Consider the following 21,025-nt stretch of genomic DNA (forward strand, 5'->3'; position numbering starts at 1 on the left):
GACTAAAGTTGACCACCACACAGTGTTGGACAGACAGCAAACTGAATAAAGTTGATGATTGCAGTGAATGGGATAACCAATTTAAAATCTGGTTGTGCTAGTAGAACACATGGTGACAGATTTTCTTTAACCACTGGATCTGGATGTTCCCCTGCCATCACATGGTGCAAAATACAAGCATTAGGCTTACTTGAGTGGCCTCTCTGACAGATGTGTGGCTTGTAGGACAGGTGCAAATGAACACTTGTGTGCAATGACAAGACTTCATGCCTCCCATGTGTAGTGTTATTTGGTTTTTGTTTTTGTATTAGAATTTTTAGCATTTTGGCATTTTCCAATGTCTATATTTGTCATCTGATTTGCTTTATCCAGTTGGTAATAGACTGTTTTCCATGCAAATTGTCCAGCCTTTTGGCCGGAGTTGTGTGTGTATAGTGAAATTTCCTGCCCGGTGGTATCGCCTATGGCCATACCTGTCATGATTGTTTTTTCATGATGGCTAGAAGTGTGCCCAGCTAAGAGGTTAATTAAATGTTGATACTCACTGTTCTGGCCTAAAGGCATAAAGCATAAATATCAATTTTGTATTAACCCTTTCCCAACGGGCAGTATTCACAGTGGCCCGGGCCTCGCTGCTGGGGGCTTATATCATCACCCTAGCATGCGCAACCACTCCATGCCCAATACCAGCAGCATCCTTGCCTTTTCTTCGTAATACGAAGATCCTATGTTGTATTTTCAAAATTATTATTTTCTAAGGTCTCTATTTGCCATATTTCCTGATAAATCAAGACTGTAGGATATTTTTTTTGTTATATAGACACCATAGTTGATCATTATTCACTCTATAGTCTGAATAACATAAGCAGTGTGTGGCATCATGGAGTTGAAACCATAGGTTTTGTTGTATTCTTTTTGCATTTTTTTTTTTCCAAGTTATTTTATATGATAACTTGAGTTTCAACAGGTTTATATTCTCACTTCCATATAGATATACTTTTATGTTCAGTGTTTTCATAAAAACATGATTTTTTTTTTTTTTTTTTTAAATACATATTGGTATTTTCACATGGTTTTACACCATCACTTCGTGAATATTATATAATATCTCTGGCCAATGTAGTCGATTACCGATGTAATTTTTTTTTTACGTTAACCTCGGAAGCCCGAGAGAAGCCTTTATGAAATGCATCGTATAGGAAAAATGAGAAAAAGTGTTAAAAACTACTTAATCACATTTTCAGAGGCAAAAAATATTATTTTGCCATAATTGTAACAAAAAAACTCATGGCATGGCCATACATACACCAGGGCATGTACGTACATGCCCCCGGCAGATAGTCCTGGCATGCCATGGCATGTACGTATGCCATCCATCAGGAGAGGGTTAATGGCAGGCACTAGAGAGAGAGAGAGAGAGAGAGAGAGAGAGAGAGAGAGAGAGAGAGAGAGAGAGAGAGAGAGGAGAGAGAGAGAGAGAGAGAGAGAGAGAATGGGAGAGGGAGGGAGAGAATAGGATAGGGAGGGAAAGAATGAGAGAGGGAGGGAATGGGGGAGGGAAGGAGAGAGGGAGATTGAATGAGAAAGGGGGGAAAGGGAGAGGGAAGGAAGGGGGGAAGGCAGAGAAAGACATAGAGGAGAGAGAGAGAGAGAGAGAGAGAGAGAGAGAGAGAGAGAGAGAGAGAGAGAGAGACGAGAGAGAGAGAGAGAGAGAGAGAGGAGAGAGAGAGAGAGAAGGAGAGAGAGAAAGAGAGAAAGAGATAGATAGATAGATAGAGAGAGAAGGAGCGAGAGAGAGAAAGAGAGAAAGAGAGAGAGAGGAGAGAGAGAGAAAAAGAGAAAGAGAGAGAGAGAGAATGAATCAAGATTTGTAAATTTTAAAAAAACTTACCTGATTGAGACTATTTCTCAGTGCAGCAATAATGGCTGTGGTATTGTGAGACGCCAATAAGTTTGACTCAGACTCTAGAGCCTGTCGCAACTTTTCTCGTTCTGTCTGGATTCCACGCAGTAATTGCCCCAACTGGCTCACAACTGACGAAAAACATGCACAGGGCCAGTTATCTTAAAAAAGGGTTAAAATCAAAATACACTAAATTCTGTACAAGTGATTACATACAAAATATTAAAAATCATGGGCAAAATGACACAGAGAAACAGGGATGGATGGAGGGTGGAAGGGAGAGAGAGAGGAGGGAAGGAGAGAAACAGCTATCTTAAAAAAAAAAAAAGATAAAATCAAAATATACTAAATTCAGTACAAGTGATTACAAACAAAATATTAAAAATCATGGACAAAATGACAGAGAAACAGGGATGGATGGAGGGTGGAAGGGAGAGAGAGAGGAGGGAAGGAGGGAGGAAGTGAGAAGTTGGAGAGAGGGCAAAGGGAGGGGAGAGAAAAGGAGAGAAGAGGAAGGGGCAAGGCCAAGAGGGAGAGAGCAAGGGTAGAGAGGGGGAGCGGAAGGGAGGAGGAGGATGGGGAGGATGAGGAGGAGGATAAGGAGGAGGATGAGGAGGAGGAGGAGGAGGAGGAGAGAGAGGGTGAGAGAGAGAGAGAGAATTAACAAAAGAGAGTTAATTAATAAATTTGTGGAGGTTGTGTAACCATACCCTTTCTCTTAATTTGGCCATTAACCCACCTGTTGCTAGGATAGTAAGAAGACATGCCCTGTCTACTGTCTTTTTATTTATTAATTGTCATTACATAGATGGCTCTACAGGTGCTTAATCACCTAGGAGTAAATTACTAGTCTACCTATCTTTTCTTGATATTTGGAAAAATTTTAATTATTCTTGCTATTAGTATTATTAATGACATTATTCTAGTGAACCAGGATTTCATTTAATCATTAATTAACTACCTCACTAGTGAATGGCATGGGTCAGATACTCTAAGGTACTTATAATGTTTCTAGAAGGAGGCTATTTTAACATTTCATGGATTAGTTTACCAAGCCTATGTTTGCACAAATCAGCCATGAGCTTCGCACTCGCTGTCACCCAAATACCCTGCACCATCCCTTTCTTCAAACGAGGGCCAAACAGGTGGCCCTGCCTGGAAAAGGGCCAATGAAGATGACCATGCCTACAAGGATAACTTTTGGGCAAATTTCAGAAATGCCCAGGAAATGGGCAGTCAGGATTTGTCATGCATGTCAAATAACACATGAGATTATTACCAATGATTCACAATGTATCTGCACCTACTCTAATCTCTTGTCTTGTGTAAACTGTGAAATAATTGCTTGAGATCAGTTATGTAACATAGATGAAGCCACTTGGTGAACATTGTCTATTTTTTGTTACCACAAAAGAAAACAACCAGTCAGAGGTTCAATTCTACAATTACAATAATCATAATGTCAACAAAAATAATAACATTGATATCAATAGCATATTAAAGAAATATTTTTACTGATAACTCAAGAAAAGGGGAAATCAGCTAAAGATAAGTGGACTTACTATACTAATTAATGAATTAATATGGAGCCACCTATGTGAAAATAAAATTCACTAAAGAAATTGATAGTAGACAGTATGGCACTGATGGGTTAATGTCAGGTGATTGAACCTGTAACACAGTTAATATGAAATGTATATTCAGAGCAATGGAAATTGCTCATTATTACTTTAAAAACTAGCTCACTAACCTTCTTTTGCTAAAATAGTGAAGTCTTCCCTTGTAGAACTCTCCATGACAGAGTGATTGCTGGGGGATGGGCTGTCTGGTGAGACTGAGATGTAGGTGAAGGTGTATTTGGAAGCTGTACACCTCCAACTATAGCTGATGAAGTATCAGAATAGCTATGAGGTCGGGAAGCAGAGGGATGCCAATGTGCATTGTGGAGTGCTAACGTTGGGTTGCTGCTGCTGAGGGGTCGCAACTCACACAAATTCCCATCCACTTGCTGGAAAAGATACATTTATCTACATCAATCAACCCATATTAACTCATGACACATAATGGGTAATGTCTTATTATATCATGAATCTGTCCCAATTCCCAGGATGAGGTCTTGCACTCACTACCATAATCCTGACAATCAAATCAAGTTTGGATCACTGTGCACTTATGAACACGTACCCTTGCATCACCAGAAATTTATCTCATGAATTCTTGCTTTTTACCACACTTATAATAAAAAACTGCACACACACACACACACTCACACACACACACACACAATGTATATGTATATATATTTACACACACACACACACATATATATATACATATATATATATATATATATATATATATATATATATATATATATATATATATATATACATATATGTTTATGTGACTGGACTCCAACCCTTGTGGTCCCGAGTTCAATTCCCCGCCGCGGCAGTCGTAAAAAATGCCTGCGCTTTGACTGCTGGCTTGAGCCTGAGAAAATGACATATTGCCTTGAGAAGTCAAACGCAGATGTTGTAGGGGAAGTCACCTCCATGGCATAAACCGTGGTTGATTAGGAAGGGCTTCCAATCAGGCAGGGCTGGCACTGCCATATAACCTCTCAGTAGTGAATTGAGAGAGGCCTATGTCCTGCAGTGGAATGAATGGTTGTACATGTATATGTACATATGCACGTTTCTTTTTTTTAACGGTAGGTTCATGTTTGAGCTGCCGTGGTCACAGCATGATACTGAATTGTAGTTTTCATGTTGTGATGATCTTGGAGTGAGTACGTGGTAGGGTCCCCAGTTCCTTTCCACGAAGAATCATTCTCTCTATTTATATACATATATATACATGCATATGTATATATATGTATATATACATATGCATGTATATATACATATATATGTATACTGCATACATACTTATATATATATAATATATATATATATATATATAATATATATATATATATATATATATATTATATGTATATATATATAATATGCACACACATATAAGGGTGGAATGACACACACTCATGTTTCGATTTTGATTGAGGATACACTTATTTAACGCAACCCGCAATATATACAAAATCTTGTACCACAAGAGCTACCCTGGAGCCCAGGGCCTTCAGCTCGTAGACATTATTGCTTCTGATTTGTAAAGTAATTTGAAATAAAGTAAAACCTGTAATTACAAAATTTTTCGTATTTTTTAGTGCTTTGCCAGCACCTTTAGTGCTCTTTTTTGCATCACCAGAAATGGAATGTTGAATCACGAGGGTACAGTCAGCACCCCCCCTCAGACCTGCGCTCTCTTCTACACTAGGGTAGCTGGGTAGGGAGGCCCCGTAGTCTGGGGCGTCCTTTGAGCGCACTTTTTCTTTTTCTAAATTTTTTTCCCCCCTAATGAGACTTTCCCGAGCTTGCTGGAGTTCCTCGTGAACTCCCGTATTCGCTTGGGGGGTGGGCATTGAATTACTGTCCTTCGCCAATGCAAGTTCGGCGGTAAGGAAGTGTCCCACACATAACTTGATCCCTCTGGTACTGGAGAACGCAACCAGGCTTCCCCTGGAGGGGTAGAGGATGAAATACTGATTACTGTCTTAGCTATTGCTGTTAGGTTGATACCAAAAGTTAAAGAGTTTTTGATCCCCCAGGACAACAATTTTTGAGACAAAGGGGTCGGACCTGGTCCAATACCCAGAATGAATGCTACCCCGGCTACCCCTTCTCCTCCTCAAGGAGGAGGGGGACTCATGACCACTCTTTGTCAAATTCAACTATGAACAACGGAACCCCACAAATGACAAAATGAGAAGAAAACTTTTCAAAAATCCCAAGTGAGAATGCGAGGTTCACGAATGTAAATTGCGTGAATAAAAATCAATTGCTTTTGAACGTGAACCCCTTTATCATCAAAAAGGTCCTTGATAGTCAAGTGGACGGCGAATTTGATTTTGTCAAAAAATTGCGAGATGGAAGCCTCCTTTTTGAAGTACAATACAACCCAAGATTAAGGATTTACTTAAGCTGACGCAAATTCATAATCTTCGAGTTAAAAAAGTAAATATCCCTATTGGCCCAAAACCTGTAAGGGAGTAATTTGCACAGGGATTTTAGGACGATGGAAGAAAGTGAAATTCTCGAGAGCATGGACGTTATTGTATGACCAAGAAAGGGTGGGAATGTACGAACGAAAACTGGACTGTGTTTTTTTTCTTTTTGCTTTAAATAAAATCCCAGAGGGATGTCAACGTCGGTTATGAACGTGTTCAAGTAAGACCTTATGTCCAAAAACCAATGCATTGAAAATAGATGCCAAAAATTCGGACCACACCTCATTAAGATGTACTGATAAAGACTCAAGTAAATTGTATGCTGTAAATGTGCTGAAGCCATGCCCCCACCATACATGTACTAGCCAGATTTCCAAATGTGCTAATTGTGGAGGTCCCCATCAGTCAGGATCTGCTGAGTGCAGCATCCTGAAGAAGGAGACGAGACATTAGCACATATGAGAAGCATAAAGTTATTTTATATGAAGCTAAGAGGAAAGTTGAAAGTTTGACACACAAAACCTGATACTTCCTATGCTGCAGCAGAAAACTAACATCACCCCTAGTGCAAGTAATGTCAGTCAACAGTTGCAGCTAAGGATAAAGAAATTGCCAAACTCAAAAAAACCCATTAAAGAACTAAATATTAAAGTATATCAACTGACTAAATTGGTTGACTGCTTCAACCCAGCATAAACATCCTAAGGAGGCTGATACCGAATCACATTTGGATCGCACATCCCCGTCCGGGGCGACTCCTGTGGGGACTTCGCCTGGCTCGCGATGGCTTCTTGAGAGAGAAGCAAATCGCAATCTGTCTTTCATCTCCCTCGCCGGGAGGTGCAAGACATGGAGTCTCCAAACCATCCTGAGAGAGGTCCCGGGAAAGTGAGGGAGGGGGAGAAAACAAAACAAAACTGGTGGACAAGGCACTTCCAAACCCCATAAACTTTAATCTTCATGTCGACCATTATACAAGGGAAAACTGTCGAAGTTTTAGATCTAAAGTAAATGACCTTAAATTATTAGCCTGTCCTATGCTCCCGATATCATATTTTCAAGAAACGCACTTAACACACCTTGTCTTGACGAGGTTGTTTCACTGAGGAACTACAATCTATGTTGGAAGGATAAAGAGGGTAGGGGTGGAGGTGGAGTCGCCATGTACATCCACCAAAGCCTCCCCTTTTTCAGAAGTGACTATTGATTCTGCTTTGGAGTTTGTCGCATGCCAAAGTAAAAATTAATGGCACATATCTGGCTATATGTCAGTTTCCTGTCCACCTGATACAGTGATAATCTATGATGAGCTCTTTGCTCTGCGGAACGTCTGCCACAAAATAAAGTAATTTTAGGTAATTTAATGGCTCTCTACGTTATGGGGTTCCCTGCAGGTGGATGGTAGAGGTGAGCAAGTAGTTAAGGTTGATTAAAACCCCTTCGCCCCGTTTGGCATCTATTCTTGCCATGCTCTCAATGGACGCCAAACACGTTTGGCATCTAATCTTCCATGGCTTCTACGAGCCCCGTAACGTTTGGCACGTATTCTGCCATGATGTCTGACTACAGACTGAATGTTTATTTTTTTTTTACCTAATAGATGGCTCTTGCTAACTAGTTTTACATGATTGGTTTTATAATCATGTGACGTATGTAATTTATGACGTATGTAATTTATGACGTAATTATTTATGACGTGTAATTATGTGATTTGTTCACACAGATTGCGTGATTATGATGACCTTGACCTGACTGGCTGGAAACTAGTAATTGCTTTTATTGGTGTTCAGGTCACATGGCGTGATTTCATTGGTTAGCGATGTGAATAAAAGGTCAGTCAAACGCTCATTCCAGCAGAACGATCGCAGCCTGAAAGGTTTGAGTTGCTCCCTTTCTCGCTCTCGCTCTCGCTTTAGCCCTCGATCTCGCTCTCGCAGAACGATCGCAGCCTTGAAAGGTATGAGCTCTCGCTCCCTTTCTGGCTCTCGCTCTAGCCCTCTCTCTCGCAGAACGATCGCAGCCATGGAAGGTATGAGCTCTCGCCCCCTTTCTGGCTCTCGCTCTACCCCCTCGCCCCCCTTTCTCGCTCTACCCCCTCCCTCTGGTTCTCGCTCTCCACTCTCGCTCCACTCTCGCTCTACCCCTCACTCTCGCTCTCACTCTCACTCTCGCTCTCGCTCTCGCTCTCGTTCTCGTTCTCCCCAACCAGCGAGGCCGTCACCTCGACATTTTTGTCAGAGTCGAGTTCCTCGGAGGACGACGACATGGGGATGAGCTAATCCCCAACGATGACTCACCCTCGGACTTTGATTATGAGGCCCCAAGGACGATGACTTAGACTTCGTCTCACACTCGTTGGACGACATTCGATAGTGATGAGCCTCTGTCCGTCCACGTCAATAAAACATGGAATAGCAACGCTCCAGGGGGACCCCAGACTTTAGGTGGAGGAGGAGGGAGAATGTACCAGAAAATACAGTTTTTCTGGTACACCAGGTGTCAAGGTTGACTTGCCGAAGATTCGAGTCCGCTTGCAGTCTAACAGGGGGGTTCATCACTGACGAACTTATTGACTTCATAGTGGAAGAGACGAATAGGTATGTAGAGTTGATTCGCATAGTTTTTTCTTTTTATACATTACTGCTATTATGCAGATACTCAAAGGTAAAAAGTGAAACCTACATCTCCTAATGCATTACATTTCCCTACTGGACAGATTTGCGGAGGCGAACGAGACCGGACGAAGACGGCGATGGACCCAATCACGAGTGCCGAGCTCCATGTTTACCTTGGGCCCCGGGGCTGCTGATGGGATAAATAAGAAACCTCGGCTGGCCTTTTACTGGTCGAGGAACCCGGGGGGTTTGGCCATGCCAATTTTCCCGTCGACCAGCCTCGCGAGAGGTTTGAGCAGATTTCCGCAACCTCCATTTTCAGAATAATAGGGGCAACTTGAAGAGGATGATCGACTGTGGAAGCTGAGGGAAGTCATTACCATCTTGGCGATCGATTTAGGAAGGTCTTCACCCCGGATAGGCCCATATATCGATTGACGAGTCATTGTGGGAAATTTAGGGGGTCGCCTAAGTTTCCGCACTTACAATCCCAGCAAGCGGGCAAGATTTGGCATAAAAGTTATAAAACTTTCAGCCAGGACGGCCCGTGTGCGGGAAAACACTGCCGTTTTCCCAAGATATATACTGGCAAGGAGCAGGGGGCTCTACGTCCTCCCAGAAAGCGGTAGTAGACCTGATGGAGGAGGGGGATTCTTCTGGAAAGGTACACCGTTTTCGTCGATAACTGGTACACCTCTCCAGTATTATTTCATTTTCTACATCCAGGAAGATGGGGGCAGTGGGGACCCGTGCGCCTGAACGCCGCCACATGACCCGTGATTTGAAGGTGCGGAAGCGGGGGGACGTGGACTCCCGTAGTTCCCCTACCCGGGAGTTTGGGGGGGTTTTCCTGGATGGATGTAAAGCAGGTAAAATGCTTTCTACGGTCCACACATCACACACGGTGGGGTTCTGCGCCGTGGAGGTTCGATGGTCTCCAAGCCAGAGTGCGTCGTTGCGTACAACGACGGAATGAAAGGAGTGGACTTGGGCGACCAGCTGGCTCAGTCATACCCCTTTAGGCGCAGGCACTGAAGTGGTATAAGAAGATTTTTTTTTATATTTATGACTTGGCTACTGTAAACAGCCACTCTGTTTACAAGTATTTGGGAAACAGGTGCGAGCAAATAGATTTTTGCCTCGACCTCGCCCTGTCCATTATCAACAGTTTCCTCCCTGACATCGAGCCCTACAGTGCAAGAGGCGCCCGTCAACGCTGCCTTCTCCCTTCCAGGTTTCAGGGCAGGACTGCACATATTGTGAGGGAGGGCGCCTGGAAGGAAATACAGAAGATGCTTCCTCTGTACAGGGCCGGAAGGAGGAAGATGAACCAGAACTGTGTGTCCGGCATGCGAGGTGTCGCTATGCACCTACGGGTGCTTTGAAAAGTACCACTCGCAGAAACATTTTACCCTAAATAAAACAATAAAATGGTGATGGGTACAATTCTGTTTCTTGTTTCCTTTCTGTAATTGAAAGAGGCAGCTAAGTCCACATTCTGACCTCCTATATAACAAAACAGCAACTTTTATAATTCATAAAAAAAGCTAAATGAACTATATTATCTCTTACAAGTCTCTTACAAGAAAAAAAAACAGTAAACTTACACAGTGTGACCTCACATATCAATACAAAGTTTTTTGAAAATCAAAGTGAAGCTACATTCACTTCTGCTTTTCTTTCCGTTTTTGTTTTTGGGAAAGAAAAAAAAAAAAAAAAACATGGTTTGATCTCTCATATGGACAATGCACTACTTCGAGTATCAAAGTGATATTTGGCTTGCTGCTGTGCTTCATATTTTGCTTCATTTCAATGTTGAAAAAACAAACAAAAAACGGCTAAGTCCATACTTTTACCTCTGTTCAAAAACAACACTAACTTTTACCATCAAAGTTTTGATGTCATCTGTAAATATAGACAACTTGGAAGCGATTCAGTATATCTCGTCAATACAAAGGCGAAAAGATGCCTAAAAAAACACATGAGAAAAGTGCATTTTCTACATATTACCCTTTATAAAAACAAAAACGTTACTACAAAATCTATGGATAGATTACTGCAAAATTGATATGATGGTCTTTGCGCCGCCGCGCCGCGCCAGAAAAAATCCTGTTGTGAAGGCCCACACGGCTGGCAACTATTCCCGGGAGCGGGGCCCAGGAGAGCAAAAAAATTCGGGGCGAATGGGTTAATGAGTCTGATTAATCCTAACTGAACGATGGTAGTGCGACGCGGGAGGACAATATCGGTAATTTGAGCTTTATTGACTATCATGGTCTCTTCATCAATAGCAGCCAAGTGCTGTGGCACACCATTGACGACTCGTTGGAAGCGACATTTTCCTATTTTGATTAAATTTTCATGTGACACAGTGATAATGCCTTCAGCACCTAAATTTAAACCTTAAAAGAGCAGACGGGTCGCCTTCACAAGGAGTGTCAAGCTCAAACTGTGGAGAAACCATGATAATAAAGTAAACAATATTCAGAATTCGATTAAAGAAGCAGCATTGCTATCCATTCCTAAAACTTCGACAGATAGCGTTAAGCATAGAGTTCATGGTGGAACCAGATTGCAGCAGGGCGCTGTGCCGACACAATAAAGCCTACAGGCTTTTCAAAAATAACATCACTAATGAGAACTTTTGCAATTGCAAACTAGCAAGAGCTAGGGCTCATAGAGTAATAAGACAAGCAAAAAGAGACTCCTGGCGGAGCTTTGTCTCTACAATAAACAGCAATACCAAAATATCAGAGGTTTGGTCTACTATCAATAGAAACAAAAAAGAAAAAAACATCTTTCAAAATCAACATCATTCACGAGGGTAACAATTTCGATTCGCCTAGAGACATTGCTAATGCACTCGCCAGGCAGTTCTCTCATACAAGCAGCGCAGCAAATTACCATCCTGCCTTCCTGAACATCAAGGAAGCGTCTGAGCTGCAACCAATTCACTTTGCCACAGGAGATGACTTTGGTTGCAATAAAGATCTTACAATGGATGAGCTTGTCTGAGCCCTAGAAGCCTGTAGAGGAACATCCCCGGGCCCTGATGAGATTCGTTATGAGATGATAAAGCATCTTAACCCTTTTCCGACAGGTAGTATTCATAGAGGCCGGGGCCTCGCTGCTGGGGGCTTATATCGTCGCGCTAACATGCGCGACCACTCATGCCAAATACCAGCATCCCATGCGTTTCTCTTTAATACTACAAAGATATGTTGTATTTTCATTTTTCATTATTTTCTTACTTGCCAAACTTCCTGATAAATCGAGACTGAGGGATATTTTTGTTATATAGACTCCATAGTTGATCATTATTCGGTCTATAGTCCGAATAAAATAAACAGTGTGTGGTATCATGGAGTTGAAATCGTCGGTTTGTTGTGTTTTTTTCTTTGTTGTATAGTAAAAATGAGAGTGTTAAAACCGACTTAATCACACTTTCACTGGCAGAAAAATAATATTTTGCTGTGATTGTAACAAAAAAAAAAACTCATGGCATGTCCATACATACGCTATGGCATGGCAGATGGTCCCGCCATGCCATAGCATGTGCATACATGCCACCCGTTGGCAAAGGGTTAATCATGATGACATGATTAAGTTGCTAGAAGTGTACAATGAATTTGGAAAAGCCACACTTTTCCAAACTCATGGCACTTCGCCCACATCATTCCATATTGAAAGGAGGGGATAATCCCAGACTTGCCATCTCCTACCGCCCAATTGTTTTGACAAGTTGCTCATGCAAGGTCATGGAACGAATTGTTAACAGTAGGCTATTGCATTTCTTAAATTCCAGTAATTTACTAGTTGACGAGCAGTGCGGCTTCCCCAAGGGATGCCAAACTCTCGGTCAACTAGTAAAGCTGGACAGTCATATTCAAGAGGCAATTGCCAAAAAAAAAAATTTTATTTCAGTATTTTTAGATATAGAAAAAGCCTACGACATGACATGGCGATATGGCCTACTCAGAAAACTTTTGGATTACGTGGAAACTTGCCTTGTTTTGTTCAAAATTTTATTACTGGACCAAACTTTCGCTGTCAAATTATTTTCCGAGTCACTTTTTCGGACATTTTTGTCCCGGCAAACGGGGGTCCCACAGGAAGTGTCTTGTCACCAACATTATTTTTATGCATGATTAATGGCATCTTACCAGCTCCTCCTCGGAATCTTAAATACTAACTGTACGCTGATGCTTGTGCATTATGGCACTCCAGCAATAATGCAGAATTCTCAGCAAATCACATCCAATTGGCACTGGATATGATTCATAACTGGGGCCTCCAGTGGGGTTTTAAGTTTTCCATTAGAAAGAGTATTGGGGTAATATTTTCACATAGAAGGAAGCCGAACATCAGGCTAACTCTAGACAACCACCCAATACCAATTCAAAATTCTGCAAAGTTTCTTGGGCTACGTTTGATAGTAGACTCAATTGGAAAGACCACATTGGTCAGTTAAATAAATGTCAAAGAGCACTAAATTTATTAAAGTGCATTGCTGGTAATAAACGGGGAGCTGATGTTAATGATATATAAAGCCCTGATTAAGTCTAAAGTAGATTATGGGTCAATCGTGTATGGCTCAGCATCGAGAACAAGTTTGAAAGGTTTGGATGCTATGCAGAATGCTTGTTTGCGTGTGTGTGTTGGAGCCCTAAAATATACTCGGATTGAGCGTCTTGAGGTGGAGTCAGGAGTACTTCCCCTCTGACTCAGACGCTGCCAATTAGCCCTGAGCTATGCTGCAAAAGTGGCTCTAGACCCGTGCCATCCTAATGGCAATGGAGGCACTAGGCCCTTTGCCACGAGACTCCATGACCTCGTTGAGAAAGTCGGTATAGATCTCTCTACCATACATACCCTGGTTCAGTCAAATATAGCGCCATGGGAAACCCCCAATTTTTCTATCATGGAAGCCTGGCTTCCATCAGCCAAGGCCATGGCACTGGAGGTGGAGGTACACCAGAGGTTCAGAGAGATCCTTGTTAAACATCTCCCTTTTTTTCATATATATACCAACGGCTCCAAGACAGATGAGTGCTGAACTTTTTGCCATTGACAAAGCTATTGATTTTGCACTATCACTGACCCATGATAGAATAGTCATTTTTTCTGATTCATTAAGTTCACTAAAGCCATTAAATCATTAGAAACCACTAAAATTAATTACTGGGTAATATTATTCGTAAGTTACATGGTGCAATAAATCAATCAAGCTAGTATGGGTACCAGGCCACTCTGGAATCCATGGCAATGAACAGGCTGACAATTAGCCAGGTCAACTGGTGATCTGGACACTACCATAGTTCGTACAGATCTCAGGTGTTTTGTGTCTCTTATAAAAACAAAAATACATCTCCTGTGGCAAATGAGTGGACCTACCTACAAATAAACCACAAAATCAATCCTTCAATAGAGCTGTGGGGGACAGCCCAAGAAAAGAAAGAAGGGAGTAGGTGGTGTTGGCCTGCCTTAGGGTCAAACGCAACAAGAATGACACACTTCACTCCCTATATAGAAAAAAGGTTTCCTCCACAATGCCCCCTTTGTAACACTACCCTCACCATATATTAACAATGTCCCAAATTATAATAGCAAAAGAAAAACCACTCCAAAACTTCCTAAGAATGAAAAATATGGATTTTACAACACCCAATCTTTTGTCAAATAATGAAAAAATAATAAGTAAAGTAATCACTCGAATCACTTTTCTAAGGGAGACTAAACTTTATGAACTTATAGAGATTAAAATAATGAATAGGATCCATTGACTTAATGATCTTGGCACATGCCGCTGTCTGATAGCCAAGAAATCCAACAAAAAAAGAAAGTGAAAGTGAGTGTGTGCATATTATATATATATATCATCAATAATGGTATGCTGATGTTTGAGCAGCCGTGGACCTCTCCACCATCCTTCGCCACTCAACTCGATCTTGCGCTTTTCTTTCCACTTGTATCATCGTCAGCCCGTCTTTGATGTTGTCGCTCAGTCTTGTCTACGGTTGCCTCTTCTTCTGTTTCCTATCACCATCCTGTCAGTAAGTTTTCTCAATACTTTCACTTATCACATGACCGATAAACTTTAGTTTCCTTTTGTTCAAGATGTCCAACCGGCTGGTTTTTTACAATTCATTTTCTCAGCACTTCATCATTCATTTCTTTTCTGTCCATTTACTACGTAGTTCTCTTCTGTAACACCACAGTTAAAAAACTATTGACCCTTTTCTTGTCTATCTTCTTCAGCACCCAACACTCAGAACCATATGATGCAATTGGGAAAATGAATGAGTTCAATAACCTCAGCTTTGTCCGTAAGGTATGCTTCAGTCTTTCGAGATGTTATTGAGAGCAACTGTGGCATTTTTGGCAATGGTAATTCTTTTTATCTCCGGTGAATCATCATATGTATTAGTAAAACAGCTCCAAGATAAGTGAACTCTTTCACATTTTCCACAACCACTCCATTTATTGTAACATGTTCATCATCGCTCACTGCCGGTTATCTTCGTGGACCTCTCCACCATCCTTCACCACTCAACTCGATCTTGCGCTTTCTTTCTACTTGTACCATCGACAGCCCGCAAACATCTTTGATGTTGTCGCTCAGTCTGTCTTCGGTTTGCCTTTCCTCTGTTTCCTATCATATGCATAAATATATATACACATACATATATATATATATGTGTATATTTTTTTAATGTATGAGCCGCCGTGGTCACAGCATGATACTTAATTGTAGTTTCATGTTGCGATGCTCTTGGAGTGAGTACATGGTAGGGTCCCAGTTCCTTTCCACAGAGAATGCCGGTGTTACCTTTTAGGTAATCATTCTCTCTATCTTATCCGGGCTTGGGACCAGCACTGACTTGGGCTGGCTTGGCCACCCAGTGGCTAGGTAAGCAATCGAGGTGAAGTTCATTGCCCAAGGGAACAAACATGCCGGCGGTAACTCGAACCCTCGAACTCAGATTGTTGTTGTGCCAGTCTTAAGTCCGATGCTCTAACCACTCGGCCATTGCGGCCTTAATGGTCACAGCATGATACTCTTGGAGTGAGTATGTGGCAGGGTCCCCAGTTCCTTTCCACGGAGAGTGCCGGTGTTTACCTTTTAGGTAATCATCTCTCTATTTTATCCGGGCTTGGGACCAGCACTGACTTGGGTGGCTTGCCCACCCAGTGGCTATGGTAGGCAATCGAGGTGAAGTTCCTTGCCCAAGGGAAACAACACGCCGGCTGGTGAACGAACCCTTGAAACTCAGATTGCCGTCGTGATAGTCTTGAGTCCGATGCTCTAACACTCAGCCACCGCGGCCTATATATATATATAATATATATATATATATATATATATATAATATATAGATAATAATATATATAGATATATAGAATATATATATATATAAATATATATATATATATATAGATATATATATATATATATATATATATATATATATATATATATATATATAGTATATATATAATATATATATTATATAATATATATATATATATATATATATATATATATATTATATATATATATATATATATATTAGTATGTATGTATAAATATGTGAACTCCTTCACATTTTCCACAACCACTTGATTGTTCATTATCGCTCATTGCTGTTATCTTCAAATCTTCATGTGCATATATATTTATGTATATATATGTATATGCATAAATGTCTATATATTTACATATACACATAAAATATATACATACATATATATATATATATATTATATATATAATATATATATATATATATATATATATTATATATATAATATGCCGCAATCCCTCTGCCTTAATATTTTTTTCAAATTATACAAATTACTGGAAGGAAAATATCTTCTCTGCTACTTGTGCTCTTGATGACAGTGTGCAGTAATAGTACATTGGCTGCTCCTTTGTATTTAGTAACATCTTACACTTTCTTCATTCTGACTAAAATCCTTATTATCATCCAGACAAAAATATGAAACTAGTCCATTGTTCATTTTTCTTCGTGAGAACTATGCATTTCCCCTCCATTGCCACAATAAGCAAAGGGTTTGTTGCTGTTATCTGATCAAGTTCATTCGACTCTTACAGCAACCAAACTTTATGGTATGGTGCAAGTTGTTTTAAGGGAGAATAAATTTTCACTTGTAGTGGATTCTTGTCCAGCTTGTATTTGAGAATGTTTCTGTTTCTCCAGTAGGCTGTGTGGATGGTCAGAGATTGTTCCTGGGTAGAATAAAATTTGTTGAAAGACATGCAATTGATAAGACTGACACATGCATTCTTAACAAGTGACATGTCTCACTTAGAGAAAAATTGTCTTGAAATTCCAACTTGGAATAAGTTGCCAAGGTAAGATGCTTCAACTTCCACAATTTTAATATCTGGAAATGCAGATATTAGTAGCTCATGTATTATGGAACATGTGTACAGTGCCCCCCACCAGCTCTCATATGTACAAAGAAAAAATTATCTACTATTACATTCATCAAATCATAATGGACATGTCAAATCACATGTACATACCATTTCACTCCAAAACCAATAAGGGTGCTAGGAAGAAATAAAATATGATAAAGAAATAAAATTCCATTATACTATAAATCTGCTTCTTATTAGTTAAAAAAAGAGAGAGAGAGAGAGAGAGAGAGAGAGAGAGAGAGAGAGAGGAAGATCATCTGATAAAATCATAAGCCCCGTTTCAGAAGCACTGATTTTCAATATCATTTACAAATGTCATTCATCAAATAAAGGTTCTTCAGATGCATAAATTTATGTCATTCATGTATGAGAAAATGCATTGAAAAGGGCACTGTAGGCTTCCTAACAGTATTACTTGAAAGCATAGCATCAGGGAAAAAAAAATGATTACATCGGATATGGGCCTTAATATCCTATGCATTTTTCATACCAGTATGGGAAATCAACCAATACGAGTTAAATGGGTAATGTAGCGACCAAGGCAGCTATGGACATATTTCAGTGCTCAACACAGTAAAAGATGTTATTGATGCCACTGGCTACTTGAAAGTACTGCATTGTACTGTATAACAGAAAGTAAAAAACTGATGAATCCGAATTGGGCCTAAGAAGGGGTCACATAATATGGGTTTCCTTGGGCAATGGCACAAAAGGAGGGTCATTCTGTACATAGAATTCATTATATCTCAATTTCTTACTAAAAAGTAACTATTTAATTACTATTACCATTTTTTTTTATTTTATGAAAATGTGAATTTATGAATAAAAATTAACAAAAGCTAAAAATAACATTAAAACTAAAGATGCATACCCCCTTTCCATTCCTCTTTATTGGTGCTGCACATAAAGCATACATCAAAGGTAAGAGTTCAATCAATCAGTGCAGGTATGAAAACTTCCCTGGTGTAGCATAATAACTATTCTTTACAGAGCTTAGCCAAATTATACTAATCTGTATATCATTATCAAGATGTCTATGTAAATTACATCCTTCTGCAACAGTAAAGTGCTTAAATTATTTATTATTATATTATTTGGATGAGGGAGCAGCAAGCTTGTTGAGTGAAGGCACATAAAGAGTATGCTCTTTCCTGAATCAAGAAAACTTGGGGAATTGGCAGTGGTTTTGGAAAATGCTCTCCATAACTCCTAAACCCCTGATTTTTCATCTTATAAACAAAGTACCAAGAAAAAATGCTATCCAACTTAAAGAATGTGGTATAGAAATAGTTTTGTAATATACAATCATATAAAATTAAACATTCACTGAGAAATTGTCCAGTAGGCTAATGTTACTACTGGCCTGTACTTTAGCTACTATCTATATATATCCTTCTGTGCTTTTCAACTGTCCTTTATCTAGCAAGAAACTATTCATCTCCTACTGTTGTTTCTTCTATGAGTCATTATCTATTCAAAACAGAGCAACAAGTTTATTAACACCTACTAATGAGGGCATAACAGCATCAACTGGTCTGGAGTGCCCTTCCCTGGGCTTGTGTTTATGGCTATCTCTCCACCAGTGGACTTTCTTGACTTGTGTTTACGCAAACGGAACTTTCTTCTGGACTTGGTTGATGGAGTTGCAGGCTCACCATGCTGATGATAAAAATAACCAAGGCCAATTTTATTATACACTTACACATATTTTTAAGAATATAAAATATTATACTTTATCATGACTTCTTTGTATTCAAAATCTAGTTTTTCCAGTGCTTTAATAGAGCATTATCCTTTTTGTTTTCAAATAGCATTCTTAATTGAACATTAATATTACATGATTGTTTATATACCTTTTAGCAGTATTTTATGGTATGGTATTGCAAGACTGACATTATCTATTTCAAAACACTTGCACGTGAGGAAGCATATTACAAAAACAATGAAAAGAAACAAAATAAAGATAGGAGTCCTTTAGCTTCAGATAATTAAATTTTTTAATGAGAAAAACTTCCATTATTTGAATCTTGTATTTAGAGTTTTCATGCAGTAAACAATTGATAATATTGTCTGGAGAAAAATGCAGGGTTAGAAAGCACACAACCTGCCAGACAAATCAAAAGTGCTGGATTATTGATGAGAATATTATTTCAACTAATTCTTTATCTGAAAGTGAGTGAAAAATATATTAAAAACAATAAATTTCAATAAACAAATACATAAATATAGTAAAACATATTAGATATATCCTAGTAAAAAATATGGAGTGAATAGCTTGTTCATTTTGATCTGTGGACTTTCTTTTACTCCTGTGGGAATGCAACTCAGAACAATTGCAAACTTTGGGGGTCATAAAGGTAATTTATTTCTTTTATTGTTATTTTAAATAAATCAAAGAATTTCTGGGGTGAAATCATATTTTCTCAGTAAAATAATCAAATCCATGTAAAAAAGAGGAAGCCAATTTCTAAATTGGTCATAAATAACAAAGATGAACTTCAAAAATATTAGTGCTAAATGAGCATTCCATTTATATGCAAATACTGCATTACATTTAAGAAAATCCTAGCATCTAAGTTGCATACAAGTTTAAATCTTTGCCCTGCGGTCTTTTATATCTAGAGTACTTGTCAAGACATCTTCTCACTGTAAGTAGGCTATTCATAGTATCAGTCACTCAAAGGCAAGGGAATCAGGAGCTATTATCTTCACACCTTGTGTGTGTGTGTGTGTGTGTGTGTGTGTGTGTGTGTGTGTGTGTGTGGGTGTGTGTGTGTGTGTGTGTGTGTGTGTGTGTGTGTGTGTTTAGTAGTGTGGCTGTGTGTGTGCATGTGAGTGTGTGCATGTGTCTATGTGTGTGTGCATGTGTATGTGTGCGTGCATGTCCCTGTGTGTGTGCGTGTATGTCCCTGTGTGTGCATGCATGTCCCTGTGTGTGCATGCCCCTTTTGTGTTGTGTGGGGGCATTTCCCTGTGTGTGTGTGCATGCATGTCCCTGTTTTATGTGTGTCAGGGTTCGACTTGTAGAAAAGACGAAGGAATCAGAGCGGTTAAAGTCAACGGAAAAAACACCAGAGGAAACATAAGGAAAGGTTTACAAAATAAAGGCACTAAATTACACTACACTACATACACATAACCAGATATGTACAATCAGGAGCGTGGGGGGGAGAGAGGATCCAGCGGAGCAGGCGAGGTCACATGGCGGAAGGGAGCACACAAGTCAAAAGTCACAGGACAACTGCTGAATTTTTGATGTGTAGGCCCGATACCCTCGTTCCCCATGAGGCGTACGAGCCAATCGGGAAGGACCTAATCCCGCATCACAGAGTGAGGTAAACATTGGCGAAGGTCCAGAGTAATCGCAAGACAGGCGGCCTGATCCAGGCCCGGTCAGGTCAATCGGCTGGTCTCCCTCAGGAGGCTAGGGTCAAGCAGTCATGCTGCCGTTGGTACTCACACTGGTCCGTGAGCACCGCTGCAACGGCTAATTGGCAGCGTATATCCACTCATTACCCCTGTTGCTGTTAGACACTGGCTCTAACACTCAGCTTCCCCCTGTTGGACTCCTTGGTGGGTGGGGGCGTGAGTGGATGAAGCACTGTCCAATTACATGGAAAATCAAACAAAAAAAACCCACAGACAGATCCTTAATGTTCACAACCCGTGCAAGGCCCAGACCACGGGCAGCCACCATGAAGCCATAAAAGTGCCTCCGGGTGGCAAAAGAAAACCCCGAGCACAGGATGACACTGTCATGCCTGCTGCCAAGATGGTGGACAAGACAGAAAAACCATGTCAGAATATGTCTGTCCACCAGATTGTCCAACAGATGGACTCTTGGGCTGGCCCTGGCCAGGAAGGTCTCTGAGCACCCCTCAGACGACCCCACTGACTGAATTGGGAGCACCAGCTGAACCAGCCAAAAACAGCTGGTGCCCCACGAGCAAGCCCCAAAGCCGAAAGGGCGGACCAAAACGGCCGAGGCCGGA

General features: G+C 40.4%; 1 long non-coding RNA gene across 1 annotated transcript; it reads right to left on the reverse strand.

Annotated features, from left to right (window-relative positions):
- Positions 1–1,843: 1,843 nt before the first annotated feature.
- Positions 1,844–18,564, reverse strand: LOC119572851. The gene is made up of 3 exons (XR_005228738.1): positions 18,541–18,564; positions 3,654–3,911; positions 1,844–2,034 (listed from the first exon to the last, which is right to left on the reverse strand). It is a non-coding gene; the product is annotated as an uncharacterized LOC119572851 (long non-coding RNA).
- Between the last annotated feature and the right edge of the window lie 2,461 nt (positions 18,565–21,025).

This window comes from Penaeus monodon, chromosome 5 (assembly GCF_015228065.2).
Source record: "Penaeus monodon isolate SGIC_2016 chromosome 5, NSTDA_Pmon_1, whole genome shotgun sequence".
NCBI lineage: Eukaryota > Metazoa > Arthropoda > Malacostraca > Decapoda > Penaeidae > Penaeus > Penaeus monodon.